This window comes from Linepithema humile, chromosome 1 (assembly GCF_040581485.1).
Source record: "Linepithema humile isolate Giens D197 chromosome 1, Lhum_UNIL_v1.0, whole genome shotgun sequence".
Taxonomy (NCBI): Eukaryota; Metazoa; Arthropoda; class Insecta; order Hymenoptera; family Formicidae; genus Linepithema; species Linepithema humile.
The window spans coordinates 43,979,748-43,998,584 of NC_090128.1; the positions used below are offsets into that span (position 1 = coordinate 43,979,748).

Consider the following 18,837-nt stretch of genomic DNA (forward strand, 5'->3'; position numbering starts at 1 on the left):
AACAAATAAAAATCTTATAATTCTAACAAATTATTTCCAAAAATTCACTTTAATTATGAAAAATTCCAAGAAAACTTGTAGCAATCTTTCCGCGACTTCAAAAAACAAGTTCTAATAATTTTTTTGGGACTCTCTTTTGACTCAATTATGCTTGGCGCGGACAGGCCAAAAGCAAGCAGACAGATTTAAGAGATCGAGATTAGCAAAGACGAGCATATATGTCCGTAGCGAAAAAAATGCTAAAGGGGGTGAAAAGAGCCGGTATATAAAAGGAGAAGAGGAGCGTAGTTGGTAGGGCAGCTTCGAGGAAAGATAGGGACGACGGAATGTACAGCAGTTGCCCCTCTGTCCCATGCATTTGCTTTTGAAACTCCGGCCGGTGGCGTCTTCGGCGATCGCCGAAAAGAGCGGGAGATAGTAATCCAATACGCCATGAGTGGAATCGAGATGGAAAACGCGAGACGAAAGGGAAAAAGAGACATTCGAAGAGGTGGAAGTGAGAGAGAACGAACAGGGTGGAGGGAGAAACCTCCCCTGCTTGGAACTTGTTGGCGGAGCGGCAGCTGCAGCGCGGAACGTTTTTGTTCAGGCAATCTCTTTCTCTCTTTTATACCCTGTACTCTCTTTTTTTTTCCGTTCAACCGATGCCCCCTGACTCGTATGCACTTCTTATATGAGGTAATCTATTTCTATGATTATCGGAATATTATGGGAGAAAAGTTAACAATTTATTATTAGTCGGCTATCGCCGAAAAAAGGGTTACTTGCGATAGTTTTGATCCTATTCACGATAACACACCCATGACACTAAACTAAGAATACGGAATAACAAATAATTCGATGATTTTCTAATGTTGTGTACAAAGATTCGATTATTTTGCTGACAGTGGATTGTCACAATATTTATTGATTTGCCGATACAATATTAATCGATATCATAACGATAATATATATTTATCATTGCAAGGCTGCGCGCTACGATCGATATGTGCAACATAAACTTGATAGTGCACATTCATCGAAATACAAATCGTAATATTGTCACAACACATAGGAAATGCAAGCGCACACATTCTCCATTTGCGCAGCATGCGTCTGTAAACATCTTCGGTACCAATCGGCGAATGACGAGTCACCGTTTCAAACGACGCAGTACTAACCGCATGTTCTAACGGCTGGACCACGCGATACCATACCACTTACCGCTGTATCACGTAGCTTATGTTCGCAAATGATTATTTACTATGTCACTTGTGGCACTTGTCTGGCTTATGCGCACTGTAGAAGTTAACGCTAAACCGATCATCCGGGATTAACACTTCGGCGTCTATTTTTTTTAATTTTAAAAACATTAATTTTTTTTTAAATAAAATAGATGCATTGTAATTTTTTTACATCTTTATTTAAATATTCAAAAAAAACATTTTAGAGTCACAGGTAAATCTTCTTTATTTTCTAAATTTTACCATTGTGTGTATAGTAAATTTTAAAACAGCGAGATATATATACAGTGTTGGAATAGAAATTATATAATATTAGATAGCCACAAAAAAAGCTGATGCGGTTTTATCGTGATATTTCGCAGTAATGATTCGAAGACACGTGACTCGCGCCATAAAGTTTCGTCACAAAGTTACTTCCTAATCCGCGGTGAAACGTCCGTTGAAACATTAAAAGAAATTTTTCTTACGTCTTAACAGCTCATTTCCATAAGCTTGCCAAGCCTAACGCTAATTTCGCTTTTGATGCCAAGTTTCTTCAACCTCGACTTAACCGACCATGCATAGATATTCGCGAGTAGATCGCGATAATTATTCATAGACGAAGGCAGAGAAGGTCCCTTTAGCGCCTTTTGTCAGCCGCGCCGCCTCCGTAAATCCCACGTTTCTCTTTCTTGGAAACGAAAACGGAGGTCATCGATGGGATACAAAAATTTCTATCCGGTCAAGAGTTGGTAAGAGGGGGGAGGGGGCAGGTAAAAGAACTCGCGTGCGAGTGGACTGACATCCGCTGTTGCTAGTTGGCCAGATTCGCTACGTCATCGCCCATATGACTGGCCCAGCCATGTGATCTGCACCCTCCTGGAACCTCCTCCCATCAGATCAGTCATTTCTAAGTTGATATTATGATCGAGGTACTATAAAAAATCAATAAGGATCTGCTAAACGGAGTGCAGTTGATTTTCGCGCCGTTTAATCGCGTTTACATTGATTTTCCTGCATTGCACATTACAAAAGTGAATTTTTGGAAATAATTTGTTAGAATTATAAGATTTTTATTTGTTACACAATAGACAACAAAGAGAAAGAGATAAAATTATTTGTTATTCCGTATTCTTAGTTTAGTGTCATGGGTGTTATCGTGAATAGGATCAAAACTATCGCAAGTAACCCTCTTTTCGGCGATCGCCGACTAATAATAAATTGTTAACTTTTCTCCCATAATATTCCGATGACGAAGATTGCTAATATTAATTTTGATTTAATTTAAATTATACATTTTTATTTATTTCTTGCGCAATGATGAAATATGATGGGCGCAACAGGTGTAATTCGAAAATTAACGCGTTCCGAGAATCGTCCATAACTCCGACAGCGATCGGCTACATCAAATAAATACATAAATTTGTTGAACCGAGTGCATAATTATAAAAAATGTACAGCGCCACGCATTGATTGCGAGGAATATGGCCGCAGAAACGTTTATGCAAATTTTTTTATATCTGAGAGATTTTGTCCTAGCATTTTGATATGAGCACGAGTTATCGGGAATTAGAAAGAATGTGTATAATTTCGTGAGTTATTCGCGTAGAAAGGGAAATGAATCATGTTCTTGTCGGTATCGCGCAGCTGCGCCTATTGGGTGCAAACTGTCACCAGCTGCGATGCGGGCAAATTGTGCGCCATGATCACGGAATTTCGCGCGTTAAATCTGCACAAAACCACAAAGTCTGATAAATGTGAAATGATATATCCGTTTTAGATAGGAATGAGATTGTTTGCCTCTCGGAAAAGGCAGTCTTTATCTTCGAGATTAAATGTAATATAAATTATAATACTATGTTGCTGTTTTATTTGCGAATAACATAAAGACGCAAATATGTTAACGCCATATTGAACTTTCGTCTCTTACTCTCTCTCTAAGCGATGAGTCCGATATGTTTGCCAAGGGAAGTTTGGCGCCAAATGCTAACGGCGCGAACACGTGTCGATACACTCGGCACCGTGTCCGGCCGGCGCCAATTCCGCGTGGCAACGTTCATTGACGCACATAGATTCGATTTAGCAACGAATGCGGTCATCGGAGAAGGGTCACGTACTGGGTGGTGGGAAGGACACGACGGGATCCTTCCACGTCGCCGCCCGACAGCTGTCAGCGATCGCGACGAGCCTCGGAATTAAGGTGGACCTGTCCAAGCGGTTCGGTTGGTGCGCGAAATAGGAGACCCACGGAGTGAAAAAGGAAGCGCCGAACAGTGCGGCACGGGGGACGGGGGTGGGGAAGGCCTCGGAGACAGAGGCCGGCGGGTGGACCACACTCCGTTGAGTCGTCTAGACGGAAGGGGGTCGCGTATCTCGGATCCTTTCTCGCAAATCTCTCGCCGTCCTACTCTATATTTTCTACCGCTCTCTGTCTTCCCGTGCGCATCCTCAGACTTCCCTCTCACTTCCCTCGTTCTTTCTTCTATACTTTCGCTTCTTTCTCTGTTTCTCTTCCCTCTCCCTCGCACCTTTTTCATTCTTTCACTTCGCGTCGTCCTCTTCCGTCCCTCCGTGGCATCTGTCGTCCCATGCCCTCTCTCCGTCGCTCTCCGGTACTCTCCGCGCCGCGTCGCATATTTCCTTCCTCTTCGCTCTCTGACTCCGGCCTCTTTCTATCTTCGGCATGCCTTCCGTCCTCGGTCCGGACGGGCCGATCGTGCACGCTCGCGGCTGACTGGCCTCCTCGTGACGCACAGGATAGAGCGAGAGGACGGTCCTTGTTGCTATGCAGCGGCCGCTGCGAAGATCCGCGGGAAGAGCGAGAGAGAAAGAAAGTGGTGGTCGTGCCGAAACAAACGGGAGGAGAGAGCGACCGCTATGATTATTATTCGCGGGCCGAATAACCAGTGCGGGCCGCCGTCGAAGAGACCGCGTGCTTTGTCGTTGCTGGCCGACCGCCTTTTTTTTTTATTGCCTACACCACCACCACCACCTCCTCCTTCACCTCGTGGTTGCCCGCATGTGTGCACGCAGATGTATACCCGGGGTCTGTAATGAAGTGTCGCTATTTTGTCACGAGCATACTGATGCAAGTGACACATGCCAATGTATTCACTTAAGATCCTTTGTGAGAAGATAATATGCGTTTGACGCGAATATTGTCTTACTAGTCTCGTTAGTCGGTTTCTATATTTTCAGGTGATAGTTAAATCATCAATCAAATAGATCTTTAACACAAAAATAATTTCTTTCCGTGCGCGACACAAAATGAATGCGTTACCGGAGGGAATCTAGATAAAGCGACCACCCCGTATATACATGCGACCGGAATAAGATTCGGCGATCATCGGCATCAAGAGAGAAAGATATGAGAGAGAACAGGGACCGGCGTTCAGCCGCACCGCGTAGCAGATTTCTAGACACCAGGGGCCCTGATGACGTAACGTTGTTTACTTTCAAAGCTTCCCTTGGCAACAGGTCGTCTTCCGTGGTTCCAGCGCCGGAGGACAACGATCGGATACGTAGAGAGGGGGGAGGGGGGGGAGAAGGAGAGGACACGACCTGGGTCTCTTGATCAAGGTGTAAGGGTCTTTCGCTTCCAATTTCTTCCTTTCTTTTTTTCTATCTCATTCGATTCTCTAGTCACCGCATTTCTCCGAAAGAATTGAAGCTTTCACAATGTACGCTATCATTGCATCAGTCGATTATATTCTTTTATTTCACATAAAGTAACAAAGGCTTTACAAAAACAATTTTAGTTTTATAATAAAATATTTCTTCTGTGACATTTTACGGATGATTTTTTGCGTTAAAATTCGCAAATCTGTATATTTCATAATTTTTGTTTGTTATTGAAAAAATACTTTTTCTATTATTATGCTACGATTCAGTTTTTCACTGCCATCGTAATTTTTCGCGTTTCTTGACGTGTCAGAAAACTATGCGATAAACTATCCGAAAGCGAAAGTCTGTTACGTCAACGTGCACCGTGGGAGAACTCTGGACCAACGTGCAAGGTTTTAAGATTCAAACCTAACTGTATACCCGTATTGTCCTTTCGAGACGTGCCATTTATATATACACAAACGACCGCTCTGAACACGTACATACGCAGCTTGTCTTTCGCTGATGTATACACATTAGAAAGCATTTATTTTGAATGACGCCTCATAAATACGTACCGCTAAGTTTGATCCAACAGGTTTTAGTGAATCTAATCCAATGTCTAATCCAGTATGTATCAATCATATTATCTTTTTCGCTTGTTTTAATAATTAATTGGAATCTACATTGTTGTATATAATTATTTCATTTTTTCGTTTTTTAATGTTGCCTTTATAATATTGTATGTATGGGACTTCTATAGAAACGTGCAATTTTACATTCTTATCGCTCGATCATCAGTACGCGATATCCTATTATAAAGATCCATCAGGCATTTTTTCTCTCTTTATACGAGTCACAAAACCGAGTTCTACAATATTCTATTTTTTCGTTTCTTCCTTCGGACACCTAACGTTTCTTTATCGATGCTTTTACATGACCTAGACAATATGTGGCAACACAAAAGGCAAGGAACGTGCATTCGCAGCGCGAAGTGTTCATTTTTGGCTCGGTTAAAGTGAAAATTGTCGAAATACTTTACTTACAATTAGATATTTTTATTGCGATAATCTATTTTTTCACCAAAAAGAAACATCTATTTTTATTACAACGATTTTGTCGTAAGAATCTCTCGCAAATGCAATGCTAAAATTCTTTAGATTGATCGGTAACAATAATCGAAATTCTCGCAAAGGAATAAAATACGAAACAAACATTTCGTTTTTTATTCCAAAAGACAAAAACTTCTCATTAAAAATAATAAAGTTATACTTTATTGTGTATAATTACGGATGATTAATTTACGCACAATTTGACATTTAAAATCTGTTTACAATGAGCCTGTTTAATAGTTTTATAGCTTCGCCGAACGTGCGATTAATTGGACGTTGACGAGCGGTTCGATACGTTCGAATATCAGCCAGCGCGACTAACAATAAGTTATTCGCTTCACGACACGAATCGCCATAAAAGAGTTACGAAGCGTGTTTCGGCGTCCGACAATTACAGCCAGACACAATTCAGTAGATAATGGTCACGTATGAACGTATACGTGTATGTCCATCCTACAACTGTTCGGTCTTGTTACAAGAGAGAGATCGCTTGTGTATTAATGACGATCGAAATGTATCCGATTTCTACCGTGACAACGACTTTTCTACAATTCGCTTTATTGTAAACTTATTTTCTTAATTTTCTATTAATATTTAATCTCATTCTTTTTATCTACACAATTTTGGACTTAATCTTTTACTGGACTAAACCCTTTAATTCCTTGCATTCTATTTTTCCTTTCATCGTGTCTTTGAGTTTTATTACCATGTTAGGAGACATAATTTTTCAAAAATCCGCAAGACTGCCTCTGATCTACGACAATTTCGCTTAATGAACGTATTCTTGTTTGTTTTATTGAACAATGAGATTACGAAACGTAGATATTGCAAATGCATTCACGCTCGACGCAAAATCAAATTGCATCGCAACATTCTCAGGAAGATCGTTTAATGATATGTGATGTAATCTATATAGAGTTAAATTAATAAATCATAATGTGGATCTAATAGAAGATTGAGAGGTGTCTTAATAGCGATTTTATCGGGCGACAAACGGCCTTGCACGGAATGCGAACTGGAGTACACGCGAGTGTACTCGCGCCCCCGTTAATTGTAATTGGAATCCACCGGATGCTTCATTCATATCGCATAATCTGCGAATAATCAAAGGCTCGCATGACACATTATGATTTACAAGATAATCAACGAATACAAATTCAATTTGCGAGAAACGAGAGAAAAATTTAATATACAAGAAACTGTATTCTTTTTATCATTAATTAATTATATTATTATTCCAATAAATATGCTTCAGAATACAGTGCGCTAAAATATATAATAAGGTGTCTTTTTTATTTTACAACTAACTTAAATTATACATTAAGACTTGAATACTATTAGAGTTTTCGATGATACATTAATTATACACTCACCCGAAAAAAAAGCGGTACACTGAAAATGTGGGAAAAATTCATCAAATTTCAACTGACGATAACTTCGTAAATAATAAAGATAGAAAGTTCTATAAAATATGGAAATGAAGCTAAAAATCTCTACTTTAAGAATCAATTTATTTCAATGTTGCAAAATAAATTTATTGAAAATGGCGGATGACAAAGCGCGAGCATGCAAAATTGAAAAATAATGGTTCGAGTTTGCGACGGTGCACGGTATAAACAAAAAATTGTAGCTTATTGGGATCAAAAGCGTACGAAAGTACAGAGTCTCCTCTTTAAAATGCTTTTTTATGCATCTCGATACGATGATTTTTCGCCGAGAGATTCGCATTTGAAGAAAAAGGCAGATTCTTACTTCAAATGCGAATCTCTCAGCGAAAAATCATCGTATCAAGATGCATAAAAAAGCATTTTAAAGAGGAGACTCTGTACTTTCGTACGCTTTTGATCCCAATAAGCTACAATTTTTTGTTTATACCGTGCACCGTCGCAAACTCAAACCATTATTTTTCAATTTCGCATGCTTTTGCTTTGTCATCCGCCATTTTGGAGAAAATTGTTGCACATTATTGCGTTATGAATTTTCGAACACTAGACATCCAAACTTTTAAAATGGTTTTTAAAAAATCCTGCTAGCTGTATTACGTGCCGAGATATTCAATTTTGAACCAGACCGAATTGCAAGAATAAGAATTCCGTGGTCATCAGCTCCGCGGTATTTTAAAACTCCAAACTCTTCTTACGGTTGTAAGTGTCAATTCTGCTTTTAGCGTTACCCAGGATCAACGGCGTGGACGTGGCAGAAATCTGATCCCGTGTGTGTGTGTGTGTGCGTGCACCACTGGGATAAGGACCTCATGGCTCGTCAGGTCCACGATATTTAACGACTCCAAACCCTCCCGGTGGTGCGTGTACAATTGCGTGTGCGCGCGCGTATATTAATAATGGGTATGACCTCCTCGTGCGCGTATTACCTCATTCATGCGACGAGGTATACTCCTTATTAATGTTCTAATTTCAGACTGCGTAATGTCATTCCACTCTATTTCAAGAACTCTTCGAAGTTCTGGCAATGACTGAGGAGCAGGTATATGATTTCGTACTTTTCTGTTAATATTGTCCCATAGGTGTTCAATGGGATTTAAATCTGGACTCATTGCTGGCCATTCGAGTCGATTTATGCCAACTTCATCGCAGAAATCAAGCACTTTTCTCGCAATGTGCGGTCGAGCATAAACAAAAAGTCAGGGCGGAGAAATCACAAAAGATCTGCAGACATCTCCTTCGGATGCAAAACAATTGATTGAAAAATAATGGTTCGAGTTTGCGACGGTGCACGGTATAAACAAAAAATTGTAGCTTATTGGGATCAAAAGCGTACGAAAGTACAGAGTTTCCTCTTTAAAATGCTTTTTTATGCATCTCGATACGATGATTTTTCGCTGAGAGATTCGCATTTGAAGTAAGAATCTGCCTTTTTCTTCAAATGCGAATCTCTCGGCGAAAAATCATCGTATCGAGATGCATAAAAAAGCATTTTAAAGAGGAGACTCTGTACTTTCGTACGCTTTTGATCCCAATAAGCTACAATTTTTTGTTTATACCGTGCACCGTCGCAAACTCGAACCATTATTTTTCAATTTTGCATGCTCGCGCTTTGTCATCCGCCATTTTCAATAAATTTATTTTGCAACATTGAAATAAATTGATTCTTAAAGTAGAGATTTTTAGCTTCATTTCCATATTTTATAGAACTTTCTATCTTTATTATTTACGAAGTTATCGTCAGTTGAAATTTGATGAATTTTTCCCACATTTTCAGTGTACCGCTTTTTTTTCGGGTGAGTGTATATATATATTCCAAAATTAACTAGAATTAATATTTAAATTAGAAATTTCATTAGAGATTTTCGTGAATTTAAAAGGTGGATCAAATCAAAGATCAATCAAAGGTCTTCAATTTGAATGATTATTTTCCAAACAAGATCTGAAAGAAGTATATCAATCTTCTTGTGTGTTTAGAAGCGATACTAGCAATCGGTAGAGAACATGTGTTCATATAGCAAGAATGTTTTAGGTGTGAGCGAACTAGAACGCCCGTTAATAATCTTAATTGAAAACTGTTAGGTACGCGTAAGCTGTAAATAACGTTAGAGCCGGCGCTTAGTGAAATAAAACCAGCTTTTGAGCTTGTAATCGCGTCCAACGCTCCCGATAACCTATACCTGAGTGACGTCCTTCGATGACGTCCGGTTACTTCGTTCATTCATGAAACCATCTCCGACACCGCTGAATGAAACGTCTAGTCTTCTGAAGGCGTTCAATAAGGTTGTCAGCAGATTCCCGTAGGCGTAATCGCCATATATGACAAGTGTGCGTCGTGAGATGACACGAGTTTGTTTTGATATCATTAACATCGTCCCGATCGCTGAGCAGAATGAAAGTAATCGGAAATATTGCAAATAATAATGAGTATTTTGAACACTCTCGGCTTCGCTTGTGCTAATTGCTCGCAATCGGCTCTCGATCGTAACGATTCTCTCTCCTATCTCTTCGTAGAAGGGAATAAAATCCGAGTTCCGTGCAGGCAGAACACCCACATTTATCTGCGTCTCATTATCGAGTCGTCGTGCTGAACTCTGACCCTGATCGTACCTATTCGCGTACCGGGCCCACCTTGTCGCTACCTACCCCGAACAACAGGCACTCGCTCAAGATGCCACTAATTGTGTCCACCGGAAAAAATGCGTCGGCTTTGTGACACGCTTAACGATCCCCAATAAAAGAATCACACCATGCTTGAGATACGAAATGTGTCATATACATGCCGAGAACTCAGATATTCAACTTGTACTAGCAGTTTTCAGATATTTCATAGTCCGAAGCGTAGCGATAAAATAGTACGGATATCAAGCACTAAACACAAAAATTATTTTCGGAAATATATTATTAATTTCCCAACGATACAAATAATACTCGAAAACAAACAGATTTCGCCAATTAATCAGCTTCATCATTAACGTTCGTCGTAATACATCGTCTAATACGAACTAATAAAACGCGTGAATCGTCGCGGGCGTATTCTCACGAGTGCTCGCCGCGGAAATGCGTGGGCGTTGCAGCGGACCGCTGAGAGGAGACAGATATGCGGCCACGTTATTTTTCTGCAGCGGAAGATCAATTTCGAACGGCGAGCAACGCAACGCCTTCTTGCTGTCGCAATTTCTCCCAGCAATTTCGCGCTCGGGTCGATTATTAATATTCAAATTGGCCCTACGCTCATTTTGTACACGCCTGGTCCTGCAGTCGTCGGTTTGTTTTATGGAGGTCGTCGCCTTCTCACGTACATACACGTGCTTCTAATCCCTTCGGGCACATACCATTACGACTGTAGTATTACGAAATGAATTATTAGGGACGGATGTGCAAGGAATTAAAGTCTTCGCTCGTAGAACAATTCGGACCTATTATTCGCTCTTTCCTCGTGGATTCAATCGCTATCATTTTTAGTTTGATGATGTGTCGTGTCGTTAAAGCGTTAACTTTATAAGACGTTAATTTTCTATTTTTGCAGTATGCACAAATATCGAAATATTATAATTAAATGTAATTAGTTTGAGACGTGGAAAAATCCATATCAATTATCTTATTTCGTTTTTGCGCATTGATAATATCAAAAATTGAGATCATATCATCGAGAGGGTATTGTTTCCGAGTTCGAATTACGGAATTTCCATCGTCGATCGGAACGCGCGGGTACTTATCTCTCGCGACATCGCGATGAGTAGAAACGCGCCGAAAAAGCGACGGCCAAGCCGGACCAAAGGCAAACCGCCGGCGTCGTTAACGAGAAAGCGACGGCCAACGTCGCGCCGTTCATCCGCGGGGAGGAGAGAGACGGTCGCGGCCGCAGAGGACGATGTATGGTGGTCCGATGATGTTGGGAGGGGAGAGAACAGAACGGAGACAGGTCCTGTTGCCGGGTCCCTGTTGCTACCCGGTTACGGTGCATCGTGCTGAATTCGCAACGAGAGGTTTTTAGGTGATTGCGTTGAATAATGTATGTGTAATAAAGGCGCGCGTGGCCCGGGGTCGCGAAATTTTTCAGGCAGGTGGAAGGGAGCCTGATTGGTGGCGAAATGATGGAAGAGGTAGAGGGCAAGGGGCGGGAAAGCTGCTGCGCATTTTGCGCAGGACGAAGCACGCGTCCTTGGGGCGCGGGACGCGTCATCGAACAGATATCCTGAATCCTGAGCAAGGTACTGACACGAAGCTTGGTATCGGTGGTAGGAGAAGAGAAGCAATTGAATTTTTCGTGTTTGACGAAATATATGAAGGATTAGTGCGAAAAGATTAATAAATATCGAAAATAGAAATCTTGGGAAGATTCCTAAATATTTTATTTGTTTAAAGAAGCACAAAAGATATTTTCTACAGTTATTAGTATTTATATTCCTAAATAATAATTTATGAAATAATAGCATTCACAGTTTTTTCATGTCAAATCTATAGATAAAAATTTGCAAAAATTTATATTATATATATTGTCAATTTATAATTATTCTATTATACACAGTTTCAATAGGAGAAAATCACAAAACGGAGGATTTCTAACAATAAGTTTGTTGTTTTTAATGATTAAAAAAATTTCACGTCTGGAAAACGGCTTATAAATGTCAAACAGACGAAACGTGTATATAGCAAACTTGAAAAGTTAAAGTGCGAAATATCATAATTGGTATCTGCGCTTTATTGCGTCAAGTCATTTCGCGAATTGCAGTGCTATGATAATTAAAAGTTTTAAAACGCGTTTTTTACATGCGTCATCCTAACATGTGTGCAGACTCGCTTAACGAGGTTTCATCATTTTTTTGAAGAGTGACGTGAAAATTGACGATTATTCGAAAATAATACAACAAAACCGCATGCGCCCTATAAATTCTAGTTCAGAACATTCAGTTCCAAGAAACATGACGTTGCACACAGAAATTCGAAAATTAATCATTGATTTCGTTGTATTGTGACGTATATAAATCAATTGATTTTTTTACCTGTCTTGAATTGTAATTGCTTAAAATAACTCGATTGTTCACGAATTCAATAATGTCAAAATAAATTAAAATAACAAATACATATGTAACAAAAACGTTCGTGTTGGACATGCATGACGTAAACAGTTTATAAAAAGTAAAATATTTATGAATATTTATTTAAATAATTATTCAATTATTTAAAATAATAAATAATTACAAAAAATCCTGTCCAAAGAGTTAATCTGAGGGACAATTAGGTGCAGAAAATATATAAAGTGCAAAGTACCAAATGACAAAGAGTCAGAAAAACAAACGACCATGTTCTGAATGAACGAGCTTCGTGGTCGGCGGCCACGATGACGTCTTTCCCGCGCAAATCGGATGCTGCAGGCGCTGACTAATCTTAATGAAGGTCAAGAAAGCTCTCCCGGCCTAGCGATCAGGTTACTGTCACTTTCATTCTTCCACCTTGTGCATAAAAATATATTTATCTAAAATTAAATAATATGTTTTATAAATTAATTTTAGAAGTTTTCTTTTATCTTAGATGTATTTACTTTTACGTGGCATAAAAATCGGTGCTTTTTCTCACCGTCGAAATAATTTTGCTCGGATGCTGATTATAGCAAAAAATACGAAAAGGCATTAGTTTCGATTGCGCGAAATTTCAAATGTGATAAAAAACTTTACGTCGAGTCGACGAATTCGCGTGCTGAGATGAAGTTCCGGCGTGCGAAAAATCGAATTTCGCTATGGGCGAGAGAGCAGGCAACAGAATAAAAGAAGCGCGAAAATAAGTGCCAGGAAACAGAGGCGATGAAGAGAGTAGAGAGAGGGATGGGAAAGAAAGAGTTCTCTTTCGCTCGGAGCCTGAGAAGGTTAGAGACGGAGCCTCCACGTCCACGTGCTGCCTTGTTATTGTTGTTGTTGCCATCTTCGTCTGGGAGATGAGTGCCGGTTTCCTCCCAAGTTCTCTCTTTCTCCTCGTCTATATCTCTCCTTTTCTCTCTTAGATACAACATCTTCGTCCAGCATTGTAGCGCCTATCTTTGTCCTTCTTTTTCGCCGTTTCGCCTTGAGTCGTTCGCAACTTCTCTCTCTCTTCCCCCGGCATCCTCCCCTCTCCAATTTGCGGATACTCCCTCTCCCGTTTGTGGATTGGCGTCACGAAAGGCGCGCTCGGTTTCTCGGATGGTGGGGTTCCCGATTAACGGGCTCTAATTGCATAGCAACAGAGTGAGGCCGAGATAATGATACATCTGATGCGCATTGCCGGCGGGCCTCTGGCCCACTTCAAAACCGAACGACCCCGCTCCACGCGTATACGTGCAGGCATGCGTTGCGTGTGCGAGAGCGCTGTCAAGAATAATATGCTATCCTCCTGCATGTATATGCGCGCGAACGCGAAGTTTTACGAAGAGTGATGCTGTGCCCGCCCAACGCCGCTCCGAACCCCTAAAAAATTTTACTTTGTTCTTCTGTCGAAGTACTTCGAAGTAAATTCGACTTCAATTTGAATGCCTTGTATATGTAGAAAAGAAAGAAAACTTCTGATTTATCTCGATTATATAGCGAAGGAATTGTAATGTTCGAATTTGTTACTCTAATTTTATTGCGATTAATTAATAGAAAGCTAGCACTTCACTTCAGCACTTAACAATCAGGTATTATATAAAATTCCATGTTGAAATACGAATGGATTCATTCTAAGCAAAATTTATAAATATTTTTATAAAAATTCAATATACACGACATAAAATTATATATTAAAATTCCAAAGGTATAACTTGTTTGTGGCATTCAAAATAAATCTATTTTTTGACGTGTCACAAACGATTGGTCGCAGAACGAAATTTCCCAAGACTTTTTAGACTTTTGTGTAACTTTAAAGTCCTGCATACTTAAGTACTATACCTGTACAAAATTGTCAGTGGGTGTGTATATCTTTGTCTCAACTGCGTGCAGTACCTCTTGAATCCCGAAGGAATCCGAGACTTCTCGCTGAGAAGCGGCTCATTCAAAAAAATCCCTTTGATCGTCACCAAAATTGTTCAACAAAGCGTTCCAATGCGTTCAACTAAAAAAAAACGCAGCATGGATCACGTTACCAGACGCCGCTACTTCGCCTTCCCTGCGACACTCTTGATTCAGTCGAATGTTAAGTCATGTTCTTTTTTTCAGACGAGAAATCAAGTTGACAAAAATCACTTGTTCGTTGATCGCACGCGAGATGAATCAAGCTGAATTAATTTTTAATCAAAATTCGATTTAACCTTACTGGCCTTTGTTTGATTTTGTTGAACCTTAGAGATAGTTTAACTAAAAGTCGTCTTTTGCGGTCTCTTTTCACTTTTTTTTATGTAGAACTTGTTTATCAGTTACCTGTTTTTCAGCCGAGATAAAAATCTGTCGGGAAAGGTCGCAAGTGTGAATTATTTTCAAAGACTAGACGTACCGACCGAATTTCTCAACGCGCTCGAAACGCCTCTCCTCGAAGACGGCCTTTCGAGGTCGTCTTCAATCTAACTCCGTGACGCGATAGAATAATTGGATAGTCGCGAAGCGGCTTGTCACGAGATTAAGGCACCTGTACATCATACTACGCCCTATTAGCAATTTTTGCGCGCAATGACTCGTGACGAGGCTCCTTTTGTTGAGTGATAGCCGTCGACGAAGAGACATGTGCAGTCGATGAGAATGTGAGTTCGACCACGGAGAGAGAAAAAGTTAGCCGCAAAATCCTGTCAGAGGACGGAAGAAGAATGCAGCATACATGCATTTGCGGACAAAAAGAATCTCGCGTCCCTTTTACGTCGCGCGATTCTCCCTGCAACTCGCAACGGATTTGTGGCAACTTGCTAAAGCCATGCGAGTTTTCGTAATTTTACAATAAATGCAACAGGCGAGTGCATGTTAAATAATCCGATAATTATGTTTAATTAATTATACATTTTACAAATGACCACGCCTAATCTTTTGTATTCAAAACACAACAATTTTTCCCGCTATTTCCATACAATTCTATTTGCAGGATTAATTTAATTGCTATTATATCTAAAAGTTTTCGAAATAAAAAAATACTTGTAGATTCTTACATCCTTTTTATAGTCGATATATCGATAAAAAACTTAGCAAAATATCACATTACTCTCTCGCTATGTATTCCATTCATAATCTTAATAACGTTACGCTCTCTGATTAATGTGCTATGCAGCTTATGGTTGGTATACGTCGCGATTATAGTCGTTATCATGCCAATACAATGCTTTAGAAATTTCTTAATTATCGGCGTGCTGTTATTTACGATCGATCGCGATTTACCGAGAATGCAAACTTGTGACCGCTATTGCATTGTTCTTTGCGAAGAAATAAACTTTTATTTCATTGATAATAAATGATCGTAAAGTACACAACAACGACTTTATTTTATTTTTATTATGAATATCTTTTCGTAGATTATGATCGATTTACATAAAAGTGTATGTAATTATTCTAACGTTTCAAAAATGAATAATCTGCATTAATATTCACATTTCTAAAAAAAAAATTTTTTTTTATTTGTTTCTATAGCTAATAATTCTAATTATTTACAAGCATATTTCTCTCTTACATTATTGATTTTTATTGCGAAATTTAGAAAACACAGCGCGCAGTTACGTCAAAACCTATTAAAATTTTCGAAACAAGAGAGCCAAGAACACGAGGTCTAGATTCGATCGAGTGTAAACGAGGAAATCAGTGCGTATCTTAAAAAGATCTAGTCGTTCGAGCGATAATTCAGCGGAACCGTCCGTAATTCAATACGCAGTATGCTTAATGGAGATCGAATTACAGAGACACCTTAATTCGATCCGATGGGCGAAAAGACGAATTTGTCAAGACTCTCGTTTACGTGGTTCCGAATACTAGCACGCATACTCGATCAATGATATAATTGACCTCGTTTGCTAAAAAGATTCGTCCGAAAAATTTCTACGAAACACACTAATATGCTTTGAAATAAACTTTTGCAGAACGATTAGCAATTGTCGATTTATCTCCGTTATTTTCTGAAAACATTATACGTCTTGTGAAATGAATATTTAAAAAATGAAATCAGAATCTCCGTTTTAGCACTCGCATTCCATTCGCAATCAACCGATTAATAATAATTTATCAAATTTCGCTTGCTGAATAGCAAAAATCATTAGCGATAACCGATCGCTAAAATATTGCTCAGAAACTTTTGGCATGATATATAAATCATTCGATTATTTTGCTGCTTATATAAACTTTACCAAAAATCTGCATTTGAAGTCGCCTGATTGTTATCAATTTTATGATCTTATCCCATTTTTTATCAGAAACAGTTCGAAAGACGAAAGACGAATGGAATGAAAAATTGCTAGTATATGGAAAACATTTTTTAGACACGACTGATTAAAAAATATTTCGCATTGTGAGGCAATTACAAATCACTCCAATAAATTACGGTTCCTTTCTTCATTCGTGTTAGTCGCTGTTTTGTTGAAATTTTTAATTAAGAGGAAAAGGAGTGCTCCGCGATTTTAATAATTATCACACCTGTATAATTGAATTAATTTACTAACTGATACAATTAATAAAAATATTTTTACATTTGTTTATTGTGAGATACTTTTTTCAATTTGAATTCTAATAATTAAATAAATATTGATAATTAGTCAATAAATTACAGTGAAATAAAAGTAAGCACAACCTTAATTTTACTTTTGGACAAACATTTTTTTTCAAAGCTTTTCCCGCTGTTAAAGTTACGTTGTCTACACTCAAAAAAATATTTCGCTGATGTAGTTAGATTTCTAGATATCGCAACAAGAATGTATCGCTATTTTTCGTATCTGTGAAAACATTGTTTGTCACATATAGAATTTATAGCAGTAATGTTCTAGCAATAGCTTCTGAAAAATTTAGGTACCATTGCTAAATGTTATTCATTGCATGATCTAACACGTGATTGATCTTATATAGATAGGCGCTTTAGAGAAATTTTCTTTTTAAAGTTCACAAACAATACAGATATATATTCTGTTTCTGTCATCTAAACTGATTAAGTAATTACATATGCAATATCACAACAGTTGCTAATCATTTATCTGTTTTAGTTAATTTTTTACACCTAGAAAATTTTAGCTATTATTGCAAGATTATTTTTTTGAGTGTAGATATACATATACATCCGAATCAAACTGTTATCAACTTCTTTATTTTTGGAGAGACTTCTATATCCGGTTGGCAGCCAACAAAGGGAAAGAGACATATCAAAGACTACTTTGTGAACGTAACACATGGGTGATACTTTGTTGCAACTACGCAGTTACAGATAACGCGCTGATAATATTTTATGAAATACTAAGCTAGAATTTTTTCCAGTATAATTTTAAAGTTTTCGTATTATAGGATATAACGAAATTTTTATGAAAAATATAATAATTACAATTTGTCATTATTTTTTATAAAGATAAACTTTGTTTTATATTAAAAAATATCTTTCATATACTTTTAAAAAATTGTATGTAAAAATAATAACTTTATTTTATATTATTGACATAGGAAAAATTTTATTATATAATTTTTATACACAAGTTTTTAAAATTTTAACTATATTTCAAATGAAACTCCGTGAAATGAGTTTTCGTATACTCGGCATAAAATGCTTTTGGAGTCTTCGTTCGTACCGTCCCTTCCAATTCATGGGAAGTTTTCTCTCCGTGCTACAAAGTGCTGGAGCAAATGGTTCAGAGTAGTTTGTGGTCGCTACGAAACGCAGACGAACGTTTGACTTCGTGAAGATGTAAACCCTTTACATGTGGGAGGTACAATGTTGCTCAGGCATCTGCTACATTGTGGCGCTGCCGCCAAGCCACTCGAGGTCGGTCCCCTAACCGTTTCTACATTTCCTCATTAAGTTTCTAGGGCCGTAACTATGTTGCAGAGATCGGCCTACAGCTATTAATAAAAAGCGAGTTTTATAAAATAACGAATACTCCGAATAATATTTCATGTTCTGACAAGATCGATAGATATATTATATTTAAAAAAAAAGTGTTCTTGACAGTTTGTTAATGGTAGTTTTTACACAAAGTTGCATCACGCCGTTAGTCACTAAATTAAATCTAGATAGTGAACGAAAATTATAACGGAATCTGTTTTTTAAGTCAATTATAAAATTACATAAAAAGTTGCACAAAAAATTATTTTATATGTTATTGCTTCATAAAATTAGAAAAATACATCTTTCAAAGCAGGAAGTTGCAATTTATAATTAGTTTCTTATTGTTTTATATTTTTCACGGATTCTTTGTTTGGAATTTTAAAATGTAGAATGGGTTGCGTTAATCTTAAAATGAACTATGTAGATTTTTTGAAGGCAGTGGTGTTAGTAATAATTCTCGGAAAAGCCGAGATGGCACGAAGATTGCCTCAGACCAGTTTCTTCTACATTGTGTGCTTAGAGTCTTTACCGTATCCC

The 18,837-nt window shown here is 38.3% G+C and overlaps 1 protein-coding gene across 2 annotated transcripts in view; it reads left to right on the plus strand.

The window, feature by feature from the left end:
- The window catches only part of LOC105678197 (uncharacterized), a 36,355-nt gene that overhangs the window by 12,308 nt on the left and 5,210 nt on the right, over window positions 1-18,837 (plus strand). The window lies entirely within an intron of this gene.